The sequence below is a fragment of the Chlorocebus sabaeus genome, chromosome 11 (genome assembly GCF_047675955.1).
Source record: "Chlorocebus sabaeus isolate Y175 chromosome 11, mChlSab1.0.hap1, whole genome shotgun sequence".
Lineage (NCBI taxonomy): Eukaryota > Metazoa > Chordata > Mammalia > Primates > Cercopithecidae > Chlorocebus > Chlorocebus sabaeus.
The window spans coordinates 43,559,626-43,581,370 of record NC_132914.1 but is presented as its reverse complement, the minus strand read 5'-3'; the positions used below and the strand labels follow the sequence as shown (position 1 = coordinate 43,581,370).

The following is a 21,745-nucleotide window of genomic DNA, read 5'->3' as shown; positions in this document are numbered from 1 at the left end:
CCGCGCGACGTGACTCCACCCACCACGCTTCTCGGTCGCAAACAGCAGTTTGCCAGCGCCCCCCTGCGGCCCGGCTGGGCACTGCGAACATGCACTCAGGGCCAGAGCGAGAGAGTAGGCCGAGCGCGGCGAGTCCGGCAGCCGCCGTCGTCACCTTAGCGCGCCGACAGTGAGCCAAGCGAGCGAGGGAAGGGAGGAGGAGGGAGACGCGCGGGGAGGGGAGGGGAGGGGAGGGGAGGGAGGAGGCTAGACAAGGCGGGGGAAGGGGGAGTAGCGGTGGCGCAAGTCGCGCGGAGCAGCGCAACCCGGGTCGCTCCCTGCTTCGCCGCCGCCTCCGGACCGAGCCAGCGGAGTCAGTGTCCCAGAGACCCTATAATACCACAAAGCGGACGAAGGAGTCCATGTTGGGGAACTTGTTGGCGGAGTGACTGGGACCTGGGAACCTGCTGTGTGGCCGCGGCCGGACCGAGCGCCTCGACCTCGGCCTGAGGTAAACACTGGTCGATCCGCGGGGTGGATGGGCTTGGGCAGCTGTCTGGGCTAGACGAGGGTTAGCGGCCGGCGCAGAGCGCTGGAGAGGGCCTAGGGCGACGGGAGGGCTGACAAAGTTTCGGAATCTCGCGCGGCCCGTGCGACGTCGTGCGCTGGGAGGAAAGTTGGAGCTTCCTCTCGAGGTGGGGGAGGCTGCGGCCAGGAGGGCCGCTTTCCCTCTCGCTGCCCCGCGAGGGAGGCCCGGCCCGACCCTGGGCCGCCGCCGCCTCTCTGTCGCACTCCGTCCCATTTCCTCCTTGTGGCCTACGCGCCTCCCGCCGCCTTAGCCGGCGAAGCCCGTCCCCGCCCGGGTGCAGGGTCCTACGGGGGCACAAGGGGCTCCACGCCAGAACCGCCGCAGACGCCCTCCTCCCTGCAGTGGAAACGTGTCCTGCTGAGCTTCCGGGCGCTCCCGACCGCGGGGTGGGCTTTTCTTGGGAGACTTTGGTCGCGAGCGTCCAAGCCCGCTAGTGAAACCAAACTTTACTACGCCGTGACCTCTCGAGTGCGCGAATGGGGAAGAGCCGGCGCTTCTAAACATCAGCCTTTTTCACTCCGTGATCTGTACTTCAAACTACTCACCCACCCCCAATGTTTTAAATTCGCTACCTGGGCTGACAACTACGGGGCCGGGAGATATAAATTTAGCCTAATCGGTCGCCCCTCCTCAGACTTAGGAATTTTGAACCATTAAAAAGATTTCTTACAGATGGCCGGCGGTCTTGCCACCAACACGTATTTTCGAGTATTGTTTCAAAAGTAGACGCTCGATTTAGAGTACTAGATTTAGACATTCACAGATTCAAATGTTGAATTTTGAAATACCTTCGATATATTTCCGTATTGTATTACATACAGTGTCTACCATCTGACTGTTGTTCATTCATTTTGGGTTACATTTTGGCCAACATGCTGCCACTGACCTAAGATCCGTAAGCAAAACTGCTGAAAAATGTTTTTAATGCTTTGTGTAGTAGATGCTGATGTTACATTTTCTCCGCTTTGGGAATTTCCCCCGAAAATTAATAAATGCATTATTTTTTCGTTTTAAAAAGAAAAATTAATTTCTACATATCACTACCTACCTCAGCAGCAGAATATCAGGGCAGTACATTTTAAAATAACGGTTTTTGTATTTTATTAGTAATTGTATTAAAATTTTGGCATGTAATCAAGTCTGTTTCTAAACAATTGCTTTCTCTTCCCTGTTTCTTTGGCAGTTGGCTTGATCATCTCACTATTTTGGTCAAAAGATGCAAGAAAAAAGTTCATGGGCCTTTTGTTTTTGTTGTTTTAACTCGATGGGCAAGAGAAATGAAATCTTGAAACTGTCTTTGGATTTCTTGTGTTCTATATTATCCTATCGGATGATCTGAATTTACATTTTTTATGCAATGTGAGTTTTTTAAAAATAGTAGTTCTTAGGGTAGCTGTATTTTAGCTGTATTTTTTGGTGCTTGCAAAGTATTTTTTGGTACTTGCAAATATTTTAACAGTCATTCAGTTTTTCACATTCAGATAGTGAACTTTTTGCCTGAGAGTTTGAGTACATTTTAAGATTTCATTGGGATAAAATTTGAATGTTTGCTTACTGTAAGCATACTCATGCTTTAAAGACATTCTTCAGTATAAAGGGGAAGAAAACTGTAGAAGAAAATTTAAAGTTTCTAAATATGTTGCCTGAAAACATGTCATGGAGGAAATATTACGGAGAGTTTTTTTACTTTTTCTGTTAATACCTTCGTGTGGTAATGGGGCCAGTGTGTTAAGATCAAAACTTTTCAGGAGTTACTTAGCTCCCTATCGTCGTTTGGCACCAGCTAGGCTTAGATAGTTTTCTTGAAAACCTGTGCTTTTATTCACAGAGATAGGATGAATCAGTGCAGTTACATGATACTGTTGATTCATCATCAATAACATCTTTTAGTAATCAGAAAGTGCAGTATTATACTACCCATCAACTTAATACTGAACTTTTAAAGTATATCAGAGATAGTCGTAGCATCTTAAAGAGAGTAGCAGGCATAGAAGTAATAAAAGGGAAGTCAACTGTAGATTAATTTTCATTGTAACTTCCCTTTAGCAAACCCTGCTATCACCTGCTCTTGTCTTTTAATGATGTAAATTGTACCTTGACAAGGTTTACCTTGCCCAGTGAAATAAACTTAAAATCCAGATTTTTAATTATAGTCTGTCCCCCAAAATAAATTAATAGCCTTGCACCTTGTCTTGCTTCTGAGCGGTAATATTGTTAGTAATACTATTACTCAGCAGTAATACTGAGTAGAGCCCAGAGTTAAAATATCCAGTATCTTTCTCTTGCTATTCCCAAAACTCATCTTTGCATTATATATTTTTTTAAGTTGTATCTATGAACTTAATATATGAATTCCTAGTACATAGACACATAAAAATTCAATACAAAGCATAAAAACACAACCACTATTTTGCTTTCAGAAATATCTTCCTAAAAAGTCACTGTGATCTTTGCTGATCTACAGTCTTTAACACTCCATAGCCAGAGTGATCCTGATAAAATGTCAGGTCATGTAACTTCTATTCCTCAGTCATAGTAAATTCCATACTCCTGTGGTCTACAAGGCTCTATGATTTGAGTGTCTTCTTCCTCTCTGACTTCATCTCCTCACTGTTTCTCCAATCTCCTTTCCCCTATGCTGTTGTGGTCTTTTCTAACTACTATGCATAAAACAACAGCCTTCCCCCCGATATTTTGTATCTGTTTTTATACCAGATTTTTCTCCATAGCATTTATCATTTTGCAACATGCTGTGTAATCTACTAACTGAGGTTTATTGTTTATTTTCTTCACTCTAATTTAGCTTCTGTGAGGTCAGCATTTGTCAGTATTGGTCACTGTTTTGTCCGTAAACACCTGAACAATGCCTTACATGTAAGTTAATGAATTAACATGCTTCAGCTATAAACATTACAAATAGTGATTGTGGTTTGAAAGTTTAGACTAAGCAAGTCTCTGTGGCATAAACTGCCCAGTTACTTATATCCATGCACGTGAGCCATGTTCATGTCAGGGGTCCTTGTTTTTTGTTGTTATTGTTTGTTTTGTTTTTGCTTTCAGATAGCATCTCGCTCTGTCTCCCAGACTGGAGTGCAGTGGTGTGATCACAGCTTTCACTATGGTGCCCAGGCTGGTCTCAAATTCCTGGGCTTAAGTAATCCTCCCACCTTGGCCTCGCAAAGTGCTGGGATTACAGGAATGAACCCCCACACCCAGCCTAAGGGGTGTGTGTTTTTAGAGGAGTGTGACAGTATGTGACCTTGAAACTATCATTTGTCTTAATATAGAAGGAGCTAAGAATGCCTCAGCTAAGAGTAGAGCAGTGTAATAGTTTGTTTTCACGCTGCTAATATATCTGAGACTGGGAAGAAAAATAGGTTTAATTGGACTTACAGTTCCACATAGCTAGGGAGGCCTCAGAATCATGGTGGGAGGAGAAAGGCACTTCTTACATAGTGGTGGCAAGAGAAAATGAGGAAAATGCAAAAGCGGAAACTCCTGTTAAAACCATCAGATCTTGTGAGACTACCATGAGAACAGTATGGGGGAAACTGCCCCGTAATTCAAATTATCTCCCAACAGGTTGCTCCCACAACACGTGGAAATTATGGGAATACAATTCAAGATGAGATTTGGGTGGAGACACAGCCAAACCATATCAAGCAGTATAACTATCTTATTGTTAAAAATGTTGTCATTTAGAAGCCATATTAATTTCTTATAGTTCCAGAAGGCAGAACTAGGATTGTGGTGATATGTATTGAAAGGGAGGAGAGGGGCAGCAAGAGGAGATCTGGGAGAATTAGTTAGCAGGCTTTTCTAGTAGTCTGGGAGAGATGAGGATAACTTGAATTAGGATGATAATTGTGGAGATGGGCTCAGTGGATGGGATTTGAGACCAGCAGGCCTCAGTTAATAGATTGAAAGTGAGGGAGAAAGAAATGTGAAAGATGACTTCTGGATTACATTCCTAGGTTGTGCCAGATAAGGACAAGAGCTCTTTTGGTTTTAATATATCAGGCTTAAAGTACCTTTGGAGCTTTCAGGTAGAAGTTCCTGTAAGTAATTAGATATATGGTTCTAAAATCCAGAGGAGGAATATGGGCTGGAAATGGAAAACTGGAGTCACCCATACAGATAATTGAAACTATAGGTATGGATGAAATTGCCTAGGTGAGGGAATATAACTGGGGGGAAAAACGCTTAGGATGGAACCACAATGACCTCTAACATTTAAAAAAACTTGACTGGAAGAATGTGAGCTCCCAGAGAATACTGTGAAGATCAGAGAAGTAGAGGGTGAGTGGGGTGTTACAGAAACCAAAGGAAGAGAGTGTTACAAGGAGAGAGAAGTCAAGAAGAGAGAGTTGGGTCAAGTGTTGATAAGAGTTTAATAAGGTAAGAACTAAAAAAAAATTTTGTTGACTGTAACAATGTGAAGTTCATTAGCCCTTTGAACAAGCAGGACAGTAAGGTGATGCTTCTATAATTGCTTAACTAGATCTAAAAGTATTGAGATCAAAGTTTAATTATCACCCATATTACAGAAAACAGCTAATGTTTATCAGATATTTACTATGTGTCAGCCACTCTGTTGTAGACATTTTACATAAATTTTCATTTGATCTTTTTAGTAGCCTTGCAATGTTGAATGTATTAGTCCATTTTACAGATGTGAGTCTGGGGTTCTGGAGAAGTTAAATGACTTAAGTGTCAGAGAAGTTGCTAAGTATCTATACCTGGGTCCATCTGACTTTCAGTCTTCAGTTGTTTCACTGATCTAGAGGCCTGTCAACCTCTAGATCAGTGCTGTCCAGTAGACAGTTCTGTAATGATGGAAATGTTTTGAATCTGTATTGCCCAGTGTAGTAACTGATGGTGACGTGGTTGTTGAGCACTTGCAAAGTGGGTAGTGCAGTTGAGGTACTGAATAGTGGTTATTGTATTGGATGATGCAGATAGAGACCAAAGGTCATTGACAGTCTCCTAAATAATAAAGCAGGGTCTTATAAAAAGAAGAGGTGAAAATACATACTGTCATACTGTTCTTCATTTAAAAGGAACACTGCTTTGCTTATCTTCTGTAAGTGAATTTTATAGGTAACTGTAAAAAAAAATTCTCCAAGTTTCAGAAAAGTTCCTAGTACAGTACAAAGAACTTTTCCCCCTTGAGTCTTTTGAGAGTAAATTGTAGAATCCCACTTAAGCTCCATGTACTCTACAAAGACCTTTTTTCTCCAAACCAGTTGAGAGTAAGTTGCAGGTACAGTCTCATCACCTCAAACAAGTACAAGGATTTTGTGTTGCACAACTACAGTATAACCATCAAAATTAGGAAACTGGCATGGTGCAGTAGCTCACAGTTCGAGAATTTTGGGAGACAGAGGCAGTAGGATCACTTGAGCCTAGGAGTTTGAGACCAGCCTGGGCAACATAGTGAGAACTTGTCTCTAAAAAAAGAAACAAAACTAGGTGTGGTAGCATGCACCTGTGGTCTCAGCTACTCAGGAGGCTGACATGGGGGGATCACTTGAGCCCAGGAGGTTCAAGGCTGCAGTGAGCTAAGACTGTATCACTGCATTACAGTCCGGGCATCAGAGCAAAACCCTGTCTCAAAAAAAAAAAAAAAAATTAAGAAATTAATCTTCCTATATTATTAGAATCTAACCTCAGACCACATTCAAGTTTTGCCAGTTTCCACAGTAATTTCCTTTGTAACAAAATAATTCAGAATTCTGTGTTGCATTTAACTGTAACATCTTTTTAGACTCCTTCGACTTGGAACAGTCCCCCAGTCTTGACTTTCATGACCTTGTTTGTACTCCTTAAAGCTTATAGATTAGTTCTGTTCCAAAATGTGTCTCCATTTGGGTTTGCATGATACTTTCTTTTCTTTTTTTTTATTTTTTTTTTCCAGATGTACTTTTCTTTCTGTAGGGTGCCAGATATTTCCTTATGGTTAGATTCAGGTTGTACGCTATTTGACAGTAATGATGTTGCGTTTTTCTCATTGTGTCCGATCAAATGGCATACAATTTCTGTTTGTCTCATTACTGATGACGTGATAACTTGATATCACATAGTGTGCACTATGATAACTTGATTGAGGTAATATCATCCAAGCTTCTTCACTGTAAAGTTACTTTTGTCCCATTGGTAATTAACATGCATTTTTGTGGAAAAGTATTTTGAGACTGTAAAAATAGCCCATTCCTTGTTAAACTTGCTATTTATTTGTTCCGAGATTGTCTTAGCTTTGGCTATTGAAAGCCCTTCAAGATAGTTTCTGTTTTCTTTTGACTTGTTCTTCATACTTCCTTTTTTGTTTTTTGAGGTGGAGTCTTGCTTTGTTGCCCAGGCTGGAGTGCAGTGTGGTGATCTTGGCTCACCACAAACTCCACCTCCCAGGTTCAAGTGATTCTTGTGCCTCAGCCTCCCAAGTAGCTGGGATTACAGGCGTGGGCCACTATACCTGGCTAAATTTTGTATTTTTAGTAGAGACGGGATTTTGCCATGTTGGCCAGGCTGACCTTGAACTCCTGACCTCAAGTGATCTGCCTGCCTTGGCCTCCCAAAGTGCTGGGATTACAGGTGTGAGCCACCATACCCAGCCACCCAGCCACTTCCTTCCTTTTGGGCATAAGAAAATGAAGCTCACCTTGTACTTTCCCTGCCCTAGCACTGGAATCAACCATTCCTCCAAAGAGTGGTTGCTTTTAGTGGAGAAAGGTATTTAGCAAACAAGATTTGGATGCTCTAATTATTTCGATGTCTATGTGTAGAAAACCATGAATTGGTACTAATTTCTCCAATTTCAGTCCACAAGATTTGTTCTCTTTTTTTCCATTACCAAATTTATAACTCCCTTCTCACGAGGAGAACTCTGACTCATTGTAATTACTTACTAAATTTGATAAATCCCCTGCATATGGCCAGTTTCCCATTGCCTTAACTTTTTTCTCTACTTAGGCTCTGACATCCTGTCCTGGGATGCACCCCTTACTCCATACTTCTTAGATACCGCATACTGCAGATTTTACCATTCTGTTTGAGCTCTAGTACCTTAATCTGGGTTCCCTCACTATTCCTAACATGGGCATTTTGCTCACTAACTTGGTCTCCAATGCCTCCAGCCAGAATAGCAGCATACAGACGTGTTCTTTTAAAGTTTATACTTACTCCTTTCTGTAAAAGATTATTATACCAACACTTTTAGTGAAAATTAAAAGTTTTCTCAGTCTTTAAATTTAAACCCTTTAGAGTACATTTAAACCCTCTTGAGACTCACATCTCTGTTAGGGATAAGACTAAACTTCCTTTTTTATCCTTTCTTTTACTCTAGACTTCTCGGATGTACTTTTAGGGTTGTCTTTTTATCGTAATTTTGACAATAAGGTAAAAATTAGTTCAGTCTTTTGTGTATGCGTGTGTGTGTGTGTGTGTGTGTGTGTGTTTGTGTATTTGTGTGTAGGTTTAGGAGTCAGTCAGACCTGGTTTTGAACTCTGGTTGTCCTAGATGACTGTCACCTTTTATAGGTGATCTAATCAGTATCTCAATTTCCTCACCTAATTTTTAAATAACATTTATCTAAGTCCAGTGGTAATAGCAACTAACTCTGTCTCTTGTTCATACTCTTAAGTTAGCTCTGTTTAATGGGTGATTTTTAAGCCTTTTTAATGCGGTATTCTATTGTTCAGTATTGACGGTGCTTTAAGTTTTTAAATGTACCATGTTCTGGTATTTTGCGGATTAAACGTGGAAAGGCATGCCAGAATGTGTAGTTCATTACCTAGTATGTTGTAGGCATTCACTCTACCCATAGTTCAGAAATCCAAGTTTGTTGATGTCTATGTGTCTATTAGGTCTGTGCCCTAGGGGAGCTTAGCTCTAATCAGGCCTTCTTTATTGATATGTAGTCTTCTTTCCATTTTCTCCTGACTGGTTTCCCCTACTTTCCATCTCCCCACTGCCGCTACCTTTCTGCTACTGCATTAAGCTCAAAATCCCCAATTTAAACATCTTATAAACAACTTTAAAAACAGATAAATGGGAGAGAGGTGGACTTGAAGTCCACCTAAGAAAACACAATTTAAGTCCTAATTTAGACTGAAGAACATTAACTTTTTGCACTTTACTATTTTTCTTTTTCTATACTTGCCTCAGTCGTTAGTTACTCCCCCACTGGTACATTTAAAAAATGTCTTAGGAACTTTTTGCCTATTTCTTTTATTTTTTTTATTTTTTTTATTTTATTTTATTTATTTTTTTTTGAGACGGAGGCTCACTCTGCCGCCCAGGCTGGAGTGCAGTGGCCGGATCTCAGCTCACTGCAAGCCCCGCCTCCCGGGTCTACGCCATTCTCCTGCCTCCGCCTCCCGAGTAGCTGGGACTACAGGCGCCCGCCACCTCGCCTGGCTAGTTTTTTGTATTTTTTTTAGTAGAGACGGGGTTTCACCATGTTAACCAGGATGGTCTCGATCTCCTGACCTCGTGATCCGCCCGTCTCGGCCTCCCAAAGTGCTGGGATTACAGGCTTGAGCCACCGCGCCCGGCCTATTTCTTAAATTTGGCACTTAGCATATGCTATCTTGTTCATCTTCTGTATCCTGTGTCTCCAAGTCTACTCTTTGTACCATCAAGGGATACAGTATCTTAGTCTGTCTTTTTATGCCAATACCAGGCTTAGTACCCTGACCACAGTAGTTATTTAGCAGCTTAAAGCAAACCAAAACAGAAATACAAACATGAAAAAGAGCGGCCAAAACAACACTATTTAAAAAATTCTCTGGGATCAAACAGTTTACAAATAATAGGTCTTGTTTGTTTTCTTTTGTTTTGAGACATAGTCTCATTTTGTTACCCAGGCTGGAGTGCAGTGGCACAATCTCGGTTCACTGTAACCTCTGTTTCCCAAGTTCAAGCAATTCTCCTGCCTCAGCCTCCTGAGTAGCTGGGATTACAGGCATGCACCACTACACCTGGCTGATTTTTGTATTTTTAGTAGAAACAGTGTGTCGCCATGTTGGTCAGGCTGATCTCGAACTCCTGACCTCTGCCCTCCTCAGCCTCCTGAATTGCCGGGATTACAGTCATGAGCCACCGCACCCAGCCCTGATAGGTGATTTTTTTTAAATGTAAGTATACTTATAGCACTATTTTGTATGCCTAGATGGCTTGTCAAGAAGAATGTTTCGGTAAACTGTTATAATGGGGAATAAATATTAATGACTCAAAAAATTTATAAGCTATCATTCACCTGAAAACCTCATCATAGAAAACCCATCAGATAGGACAGTTTTAATGTAATAGGTCATATTTCTTTAGGAACTGTTGTGTGTGTCCAGTTACTTAATGCATCAACATGAGTAATGTGAGGGAGATGCATGAAAGGAAATAGCTTCGTTGTTTCAAAACTGCCACAGAACTAGATATAATTAAAACTGAATGGAGGGTAAACAAATCCAATTAGATTCTATATAGTTCATATTAATATAACCATTCCAACCATCTTTTATTATTGTTTGTATTGTTTGGCGTATCTTGGTCTATACGTTTAACCTATCTTTATTTTTAAAGGGAGTTTCTTGTAGACAGGCATATAATTCAGTCTTTCTTTGAAATCCAGTTTGATAATCTCTTTTAATTGGTGTGCACAATTATTTACGTTATTTACATTTAATATAATTATTACTGTTTGCTCCTCTATTTTCTTCCTTTTTTGGGAGGTGTGGGGAGAGACGAGGTCTCACTCTCCTGGCTGGAATGCTATGGGATGGCGGTAGTTCCCTGCAACCTTAATCTCCTGGGCTCAAGTAATTCTCCTGCTTCAGCCTCCAGAGTACCTAGTACTACAGGTGCATGCCACCACACTCGGCTAATTTTTTAAATTTTTTGTAGAGGTAGGTGTCTCATTGTGTTACCCAGGCTAGTCTTGAACTCAGCCTCAAGCAATCCTCCTGCCTCAGCCTCCCAAAGTGTCTGTCCTTTTTTAGATTATATGAATGGGGTATTTTCAGTGTATCCCTTGGTTTTTTAACTCTTATCTCTTCGCATTATTTTTTAGTGGTTGCATTAGAGCTTCATGCTTCAGTTGAGTAGCCAGTAACTAAATATGTGACTCTTGCACTCGAAATGTGGTTAATTTGAATTGAGATGTACTGTAAGTATAAAATACACACTGGATTTTACAAAAAGAATGTAAAATAGCTCATTAAACAATTATTAAATCGATTACATCTGTAATAATTTTTAAATTTATTACATGTTGAAATGATAATATTTTGGACATATTGGGATCTACCATTCGATCCAACAGTTCCACTACTCAGTACCTAAAGGAAAAGAAGTCATTGGATGAAAAACACACATGCACACACATGTTTATAGTAGCATAGTTCACAATTGCAGAAATATGGAACCAACCTCAAGTGCCCATCAACTAAGGGAATAAAGAGAATGTAGTATATATACACCATGGAATACTACTCAGGCATAATGTCTTTTGCAGCAACTTAGATGGAGCTGGAGGCCATTATTCTAGGTGAAGTATCTCAGGAATGGAAAACCAGATATTGTATGTTCTCACTTATAAGTGGGAGCTAAGCTATGAAGATGCAAAGGCATAAGAATGACATAATGGACTTTGGGCTGGGCACTGTGGCTCATGCCTTCAATACCAGCACTTTGGGAGGCTGAGGTGGGTGGATCACTTGAGGCCGGGAGTTTGAGACCAGCCTGTCCAACATGGTGAAACCCTGTCTCTACTAAAAATACAACAATCAGCCAGGTGTGGTGGTGCGTGCCTGTAATCCCAGCTACTCCAAAGGCTGAGGCATGAGAATTGCTTAAGCCTGGGAGGTGGAGATTGCAGTGAGCCGAGATCGCACCACTGCACTCCAGCCTGGGCAACAGGGCAAAACTCTGTCTCAAAAATAAGTAAGTAGAAATATACAGTGGACTTTGGGGACTCAGGGTGAAAGTTGGCAGGGAGTGAGGGATAAAAGACTACATACTGGGTACAGTGTAACGTTGCTCAGGTGGCAACTGCACCAGAATCCTAGAAATCACCACTAACGAACTCATTAATGTAACCAAGAACCAGCTGTACCTCAAAAACTATTGACATAAAAATAAATTAAAAAAAAGATTTTTTTCTTCATGTTTGCTTTGTTGCAGTTGATTATGATTTATTTATTTATTTATTTTTGAGATGGAGTTTCGCTTTTTTTGCCCAGGCTGGAGTGCGGTGGCACGATCTCAGCTCACTGCAACCTCCGCCCCCACGGGTTCAAGTGATTCTCCTGCCTCAGCCTCTTGACTAGCTGGGGTTATAGGTGCCCACCACCATGCTCAACTAATTTTTGTATTTTTAGTAGAGACGGGGTTTCTCCATGTTGGCCAGTCTGGTCTTGAACTCCTGACCTCAGGCAATCCACCTGCCTCGGCTCCCCAAAGTGCTAGTATTACAGGTGTGAGCCACTGTGCCTGGCCTTTGATTGTCATTTATAAGCATGTTTTTCTATTGCGTTTATCCTATTTGGTGTTCTCTGAGCTTGGTGAATTTCTAAATTTGTGCCCTTCTTCAAGTTTAGGAGGCTTATGAACCTTTTTTCTTCCAGTATTTTTTTCTGTACCAATTTCTTTCTGTTTCTGGTACTCAAGTGACAAAACTTTTGATGTTGTCCATAGGACCCTGAGACTCTATTTTTTTCTTCTTTTATTTCTCTCTCCTTCAGATTAGATCATTTCTTTTAATTTGGCTTCATGTTCACTGACTTCTTTGCATTTCTATTCTGTTATTGTACCCTTTTTTTAGACATCATATTTCTTACCTCTAAAATTTTAATTTTTTTATACCTACTATTTCACTGCTGAGAATTCTATCTTTTCTTTTTTTGAAAGTGTTTATTTTTTTCTCCATAGAGCATAGTTATAATAGGTAAAGTCCTCAGTAATTCCAATATTTGAGTTATCTTGGTGTTGGCAGTTATAGATTGTCTGTTCCCTTGAGAATTGGTCACATTTTCTGGTGCTTGGAATGTCAAGTAAGTTGGAACTGTATCCTGGATAATATTATGTTATATCGACTCTAGGCCCTGTAAATAGCCTTCTAGAGATGTTTTGTTTTAGCAAATAGCCCATTAGATTCAGACCATACATTTTGGTGGGGTTTTTTGTTGTTGTTGTTGTTTTGTTTTTGAAACAGGATCTCTGTTGCATAGGCTGGAGTGCAGTGGCATGACCATAGCTCAAGCAGTCCTACTGCCTCAGCCTCCCAAGTAGCTGGGGCTGCCTGTGTGCACTACCACACCTGGCTAATTTTTGTTTGTTTGTTTGTTTGGTAGCAATGAGATCTCACTATGTTGCCTGGGCTGGTCTTGAACTCCTGAGCTCAAGCAATCTTGCCACCTTACCTCCCAAAGTGCTAGGATTACAGGCATGGGCCATCATGCCTGGCCTCAGACTGCAAACTTTGTCTTACCTTTTGGGGGTGATAGTTCACCTTTAGTTTAGTTTTCACAGCCTTTGCTGTATTACCCTGGGTCTGTCCTGTGCTAACTGAATGCTTGCATAGCTGAGCTAGGACTTGTGTAGATTCATGCAGAGAATTAAGGAATCCTCTTGATCAGACTCTCCAGGATTTCTTCTCTACCCTGCAGTGTCCCCTTTTCCTGGTTCCTTTGGCTAGAAATGCCCAGAAAAATGGGGCTTCTCTCAGACTTTTAGCCACCTGTGCCACTGCCACCATGTAACCACCCTAAGGACAAAGCTATGAGAGAAAAGATGAAAAATAAAACGGGAAGACTCAATGCAGTTTGCTTCTCTAGGTTTTTACTCCCCTCCACATTTCACCCACTTTAATTTACTTTTCAGAGTATAGTACTTAGATGAATTCTTTAGTATTCTGCCCAGATTTTTTGAGATAGACTATAATGGGGCCTACTTTGTGTTAGCCAAAACCGTATTCTAAAACATATCTGAAAATAAAATTTGAATCAAATATTTATAAAACTTAAGAAATTTGAAAACCAGTAGACTAGGGAGAATACTCCAAATTTTCAGACTGAATAGCCCTGTGAACAGCCTAAAGTTAATCTGTAGCTAGAATAACTAGAGGAAATGAGATAAAAAACAAAAACGTATTTATTCAAGGGTGACAGATTATATTTATTCTTCAGAAAATGGGAGAACAGTGTTTCGGTTTTTGGATCTTTTTGGGAGACAGGAATCTCAGAGCTCTAAGGGGCTGTTTGTTTAGGGGTTATTTTGATACAGCTTTAAGGGACTTGGATTAATATCAAGGTTATTTTTTGGCATGGATTTGTAAAACTTCTCTAAATTATCACATCATTTAGAATAGTTTGTTTTAGGGATGTGTTCATTCATCATTTTTGACTCTTCATCCCTGTTTCCTTTCTCATTAACATGTCTTACTGATATACTTTATGGTGTCGAACAAATCATATCCTGTGTTAGTCATGGCGAACATAGCAGAAGACTGTAGTCATGGCGAACATAGCAGAAGACTGACCAGTTAGAGATTTCACTTGGAAAAGTAGTTGGCAGTTTGTAGCATTTATAATAAGATTACATTTAGGAGATAATCCCAATATCACTCAATCTCTAACAGCATCATTTTGGTCTGAGTTGTCTCTTCCAAAAACAAACTATATATACTCTTTAATAATTATTTCTTTATTTTGTTAATTTATAAATCAGCTGCCCTGTTTCCCTAAAGCAAACTATTCTAAATGATTTGATATATTAGGTTATGTCTTAAGACATTGACAACTGGTATCTTACTAATATCAGTTTAGTTTTTCCTATTAGTATATTTTGGGAAGAGGAATGCTAATGGTATTTTGGAACCTGGTGGAGCAGGACAGTCTTGATCCAGTTATTCTACTCTCAGGTTCTTTGCACTAAAAGGGCATGAAAATCACTCACTAAATAGAGCTAATTTAAGAGAATGGAACATAGAGTTAACTGCTATTTATTACCACTGGACTCAGATAAATGTTACTTAATTAGTTACTTAAATACTGTAAGGAGATGGTATTCAGGTGAGTTGTTGGGTAACTTATGACCAGTATCTGGGTTAGAGTTGTAGTATTTCATAGGAGTAGGATTGTGAAATTCTTCTTTAAATTATGTGTAAAATATATGAGGACACATTGATACATATACATTTATGTAACATAATTGTACTTATCTCTGAGATAGCTAGAAGGATGAGTTTGTGTTTCAGAAATTCATATAATAGGCATAGCTAGAGAAAAGAGTAGATGTCGTGTTTATACTGTGCAAGATAATTGCTTTTTTCCATCTGGGTTTTGTAATAGCTACTTGTACCAATTTGTAAGGGATTAGTATGAAGAAAGTGATCAATTTTCAAGAAACCAATGAAAGTTAACTTTCAGCATTTTGCAAAAGAAATTAATTTCTGGAATTGAAACGCTGTAAAGTTTTAAAAATCTTGTTTAAACAGAACGGGGTAAAATTTCAGAAGCAGTGATTTGAACATCATCCCTTTTTTCCTATTAAATCCATTCTCATTTTTCTGTGACAAGCATTTTTATGTGGTCATTTATTTTCACTAATTATCACCCTTTAACTCTTAGGATTTTTCTGTGGTTTCAATGTTTATGCCCTCTCCAAAATTCTTGTTGAAACTTAATCCTGAATGCAACAGTATTAAGTGGGGGGGCTTTTGGGAGGTGATTAGGCTGTAAGGGCTCTGCCCTCATGGATGGAATTAGTGCCTTCTATAAGGGCTGGAGAGAACTAACAGGGCCCTTTTATAAGGCACTAATTCCATCCATGAGGGCATAGCCCTCACAGCCTAATCACCTCCTGAAAGGCCCCCACTTAATACTTGAAGATGCAGTAACAGGTGCCATCTTGGAAGCAGGGACTGGATCCTCACCAGGCACTGAACCTGCTGATGCCTTGATCTTAGACTTCTTAGCCTCCACAACTGTGAGAAATTTCTATTTTTTATAAATTACCTGTCTCAAGTGTGTTTTTTTTTGTTTTTGTTTTTGTTTGTTTTTTTTGGTACAGCAGCACAAATGAACTAAGAGAGCTTTGTTTGTTATTTGGACAGGCGTTGTCATTTCTGCTCAGAAGTCTTTCCAAGGTACACCAAATGTTAAAGTAAAAATACAGTTGACAGTTTTCCTGTTTTTCTTAAAAGGATAAAAATTCACCAGTTCTTCCTCTACTTCCATACTTCCACCCAGGATGCCTTTCTTGTCTTTGTTATTCTGCCTCCCAGATGTGAAAATACAGTGCTGTTGATCCCAAGTGCTCCTGTAGTCTTCTTGGGAGGTTTGGTTGTAAAATGAGTCTGTAACATCTCATTGCTCTTTTGCTTTTTGTCTCTAATAGGCATAAAGTTTAGTTTTCTACATGTAAACTCTACTTTTCCACACGTATAACTCTTTCCTTTAAAGTACCTGTAACAGGCATTCAGAAGTTGCCTGGTGGAAATAAAAATAAGAGAGCTTTAGGTTTGCCCTTAGCATATAAATTAGTTATGTCATTGTACTTTAGTAAATGGGGATGAGAATCTTGAGGATAAATGAAGATTATGTAATCAACTCTTTGTATTCTGTTCTCCATACCTTAAGCAGGGGTGGGGTTATTAGACAACAATTGCATAAACATATTGAAGGTATCAAAGGACATATGCTACTGTTTACAGTTGTTTCTTATTTGGAAAATAATGGAAGCCTGTCATATATGATGATTTTTCAGACTGTCATGGTAAACTATCCAGGCACATAAAAGGCACTCATTTTTATTTTCTTAAATAAAGTACTGCATTGTAAATACATTCTTCCCATAGAGTGGATGACTGTCACATAAGAGTGTAACCTAACTGGGAGTCATAATAGATGTCTTCCTTCGGTGATCACCCATGCTATCATTAGGATTTTGGAACTGATCTGTTTCTGCACCTGTGCCTTAGAATTTAGTGGAGTTGTTAAATTGAGCCTGTTGTTTTTCATCTCTGTATCTCGACAGGTTATGGATATCTGTTGTGTCTCAGACTTGTCAGTGCTGTAGAAATGGAGAAAGCAGAGATAAAACATTCAAACACCCCCTCCCAAGCTCATCTTGTGGCAGTATAATTTGGGTGGCTTCTGTGTTGGCAGTAGTTACAAGAATTGGAACAACTGAAAGTATGAAGTTGACAGTGAAAAAGTGCCTTTCTTGAAAATGTTACCAATTTATATTTTAGTTCATAATATTTTCAAAAAATTGCTCTCATGTTAGTCTTGTTAAGAAAATTTAACTTTTATTATATACAGTAAAATTGAGCTTTTTGAGGTATATAGTTCTGTGAGTTTTAATACATGTATAGATCTGTATTACTACTACAGTCAAGATTTGCAATGGTTTTATCACCCCCCCCCAAAAAAAAAACTGTGTTGTTCTATCTCTGTAGTCGTACGTTCCCCTAACCCAGGTAACTGCTGACAAGTTCTCTATCACTATAGTTTTGCATGTAAATGCAATTCTAGAATATGTTGCCTTTTGAGGCTGGCTTCTTTCACAAAATAGAATGCCTTTAAGATGCGTCCAATTTGTTGAATGAAGTGCTAGTTCATTCCTTTTTATTGCTGAGCAGTATTTTATTATATGATTGAATGTACCATAGTTTTTATTTTGATAAGGAGCAGAATATAAATTTGTTCTTTTCATGTACTTTTTTTTTTTTGTATGAGGATAATGCTGGATTCATAAAATGATTTGGGAAGTGCTCATCTTCCATTTTCTGGAAGAGATTGTGTTGATTGGGTGTTATTTCTTCTTTAAATATTTGTTAGAATTCACCAGGGAAATTACGTGGGTCTAGAGGTCTCTTTTTTGGAAGGCTTTTAACTACAAATTCAATTTCTTCAAATAGTCCTAAGGCTATTCAGGCTATCTACATCATCAGTCTGGCAAGAGGTTTAAATTTTATTGATCTTTTCAAAGAATGAGCTTTTGGTTTCGTTGATTTTTATCTGTTTTTCTGTTTTTGATTTCATTGATTTCTGTTCCTTTATTTTCTTTCCTTCTGCCAGTTTTGTATATAGTTTGCTCCTTTTTTAGTTTAAGGTGCAAGTTCAAATTACTGATTTGAAACCTTTTCTGATACAAGAAATTTAATATTCTAGTGCTTTTGCTGCATCTCACATATTTTAAATATGGGTGTGTTTGGGTTCAGGTCTCTTTTCTGTTTGTTCCCTCTGTTTTTATTCCTCTGTAAGCTCCTCCTTTGGGTTATCTAAACATTTTTTTAGTATTCCATTTTAACTGGCCAACCTGGACTGATTTGAAGGGAACTGGGTATAGTAGTTACCCCCTTTTCCATGTGGGAGCTATTCCAGGTAGATGCCTGAAACTGCAGATAGTACCAAACGCTATGTATATCATGTTTTTTCCTATATGTACATACTCATGATAAAGTTTAACTTATACATTAGGTGCAGGAAAGATTAACAACATTAATGAATAATAGAACAATTATAACAATATACTTCAATAAAAGTTATGTGAATGCGGGCTCTCTCAAAATATCTTACTGTATTTTACTCACCCTTCTTGAGATGAAGGTAGAGTGACAGAAGACATTGACTAATGTTTTTAGTGGTAGCTCTAAGAATTATACATACTTAACATTTTAGTCTACTTAGAATTGATATTTTACCACTTGAAGTGAAATATAGGTCTTACCACCATGTATGTCCCTTTACCTTCCTCCCTTTATGTTGCAGTTGTCTTGTGTTAAATGTACATATATAGGCATACCTCTTTTTATTGTAGTTCAGTTTCTTGTGTTTTGTAGATACTGCATATTTACAAATTGAAGACTGTGGCAATTCAGCATCAAGCAGGTTTGCCACCGTTTTTCCAACAACTTGTGTTTATTTCATGTTTCTTTCACAGTTTGGTAATTCTCACAGTATTTCAAATATTTTTGTTTTTATTATATCTGTTGTGATCTGTGATCAGTGATCTTTGATGTTACTATTGTAATTATTTTGGGGCACCACGAAGAGCGCCCATATAAGACAGATAATTTATGTTTGCCTTTGTGCTGACTGCTCCACTGACCAGCTCTTCCCTCGTCTCTCCCCTTCTCTTTGGACCTCCCTATTTCTCCACAAGATTGAAATTAGACCAAACAGCCTTATCACTGATATGAAGAAAGTTTGACTGATCTGGGTAGGTCAAACCAGTCATAACATTCTATTAACTCAAAGCCTATCCAGAGCGAGGCTCTGACACTCTTCAAGCTTATGAAATCTGAGAGGGATAAGGAAGCTGCATAAGAAAAGTTTGAAGCTAGCAGAGGTTGGTTCATGAAGTTTAAGGAAAGAAGCCATCTCCATAACATAAAAGTGCAAGGTAAAGCAGCAAGTGCTGATGTCGAAGCTGCATCAGGTTATCCAGAAGACCTAGCCAACATCATTTATGAAAGTGGCTATACTGAACAAAAGATTTTTAATGCAGACGAACCAGCCTTCTATTGAAAGAAGACACCATCTAGGACTCATAGGTAGAGAGGAGAAGTCAGTGCTTGGCTTCAAAGCTTCCAAGGACAGGCTGACTGTCTTGTTAGGAGCTAATGCAGCTGGTGACTATAAATTTATAAACCTGTGCTCATTGACCATTCTGAAAATTCCAGGCCTCTTAAGAATTATGCTGAATCTACTCTGTGCTCTATAAATGGAACAACAAAGCTTGGATGATAGCACATCCTTTTACAGCATGGTTTACTGAATATTTTGAGCTCACTGTTGAGACCAAAATGCTCAGATAAAAAGGTTCCTTTCAACATAGTACTTATTGACACCTAGCCATCCAAGAGCTCTGATATTTAGAGATAAATTTTGTTTTCATGCCTGCTAACAAAACATCCATTCTTCAACCTAGTGATCAAGAAGTAATTTTGACTGTTAAGTCTTATTCTGTTAGAAATACATTTCATAAGGCTACAGCTGCTTTAGACAGTGATTTCTTGGATGGATATGGGCAAAGTAATGGAAAGGATTCACCATTCTAGATGCCATGAAGAACATTTGTAATTCATGGAAGGAGATTAAAATATGAACAGGATTGTGAAGAAGTTGATTCCAACCCTCATGGATGACTTTTAAGGATTCGAAACTTGTGTGGAGGAACTATTACAGGTGTGGTGTAAACAGCAAGAGAACTATTACAGAATTAGAAGTGGAGCCTGAAGACATGACTGAATTGCTGCAATTTTATGATTAAATCTTGAATGAAGAGTTGTTTCTGGGGGATGAACAAAGAAGGTGGTTTCTTGAGATGGAATGTGTTCTTGCTGAAGACATTGTGAACATTGTTAAAATAGTACGTAAACTTAGTTGAGAACACAGTGGCAGAGTTTGAGAGGATTGACTCCAATTTTGAAAGACATTCTGCTGTGGGTAAAATGCTGTCAAATAGCGTCTCATACGCAGAGAATTTTTTTGCGAAAGGAAGAGTCGGTCTGTGGCATACTTGAATGTTACCTTATTTTAAGAAATTGCCACAGCCACCCTGCCCTTCAGCAACTACCATCCTGTGATTAGTCAGCAACCATCAATATCAAAGCAAGACCCTCCACCATGCTGAAGGCTTGCTTAGATGATTATTAGCATTTTTAGCAAGAAGTTATTTTTAAATCAACTATGTACAGTTTTTAGACATAATGTTGCACACTTAATAGACTACAGTGTAATATAAACTTTTATATATACTGGGAAATCAAAAATTTGGTGTGACTTGCTTTATTGCAATGTTGTTTTATTACTCTGGTCTGGACCTAGACCCATGATGTCTTTGAGGTATGCCTGTATTGGAAATCTTATCAGAAAGTGTTACAAATATTTGCTTTAATGCCAAACATATTTTAAAGAATTTAAGATGAGAATAGTTAACTATGTTTACTCAGGCATTTACTGTTTCTGTTGATCTTTCATCATTCCTAACATTGTTTTTCTTCTGACACAACTTCATTTAAGAATTTTTTAGAGCTGGAAAATAATTCTCATCATTTTTCTTCCACTTTGAATAGCTTTTGTTTCACATTCATTCCTGAAGGATATTTTCACTAGATAAAGGATTTTAAGTTTACAGTTCTTTTCCATTTTAGCATTTGAAGGATGTTGTTCCTCTTTCTTCTGACTTGCATGGTTTCTGATGAGAAATCACCAGTGATTCAAATCGTTAAACTCCCTCCCCCTCGTAAGTAATGAATCATTTTTTTTCTGGTTGCTTTCAAGGTTTTCCTTTGTAATTTTCAGCACTTTGACTCTGATGTGTGTCCAGGCATGGATTTCATTGGGATTATTCTGTCTGAGATTTGTGAGAACTCCTTAAATGTAGCAGTTTATGCCTTTCACCAAATTTCAGGAAGTTTCCAGCCATTATTTCTTCTTCTTCTTTCTTTTTTCTTCTTTTTCTTCTTCTGTCTACTTTTTTCTTCTTTTCTGCAGTGATTTTCCTTTCCTTGCATTCTTGATGTGAATGTTGGGTTTTTGGTACTGCCTCACAGGTCCCTAAGCCTTTAATTTTTTTTTTTTCAATATTTTTCTCTTTGTTTTTTAGATTGGGTAATTTCTGTTGGTTTATCTTCAAGTTCACTGACTCTTTACTCTTATTTCCGTTCTACTGTTGAGTCTATCCAATGTATTTTTATTTCCGTTTTCACTTTTTTTTAGTTTCCATTCGGTTGTTCTTTATATCTTCCATTTGTTTGCTGTGATCTTTTGGCTTTCCATTTGTTTCAAAAGTATTTGCTTATACTTGTTGGAATATATATACTGGCTTTACATCTTTGTCTACTTGTTAGATAATTCATTTTAGAAAATTCACCCAGCTGTGTCATCTTGGTGTTTTCTTTTAATTGTCTTTTCCCATGAGAGTGTTATTTTTCCCAGCTCTCTCTATGCCAAGTAATTTTGGATTGTGTTCTGTACATTTTGAACATTATGTTACAAAACTTTGTCTTTTTGTTTAAATGCTATGGAAAATGTCGATGTTTTTGTTTTAGTTTTTGGATTTTTTTTTTTTTTTTAAGAGACAGGGTTTTGCTGTCGCATCCAGGCTAAAGTGCATGGCATGATTGTACCTTACTGCATCCTTCAACTCCTGGGCTCAAGGGATCCTCCTGC

At 38.8% G+C, this 21,745-nt stretch overlaps 1 protein-coding gene across 2 annotated transcripts in view; it reads left to right on the top strand.

The window, feature by feature from the left end:
• Nucleotides 1-257: 257 nt before the first annotated feature.
• SCAF11 (SR-related CTD associated factor 11) overlaps nt 258-21,745 on the top strand; it is an 83,505-nt gene continuing 62,017 nt past the window's right edge. For both annotated transcript variants that reach the window (XM_008002961.3, XM_008002960.3), the window contains exon 1: nt 258-490. The gene's annotated coding sequence lies outside the window, so the exon portion shown is untranslated. The remainder of the gene's footprint in view (nt 491-21,745) is intronic.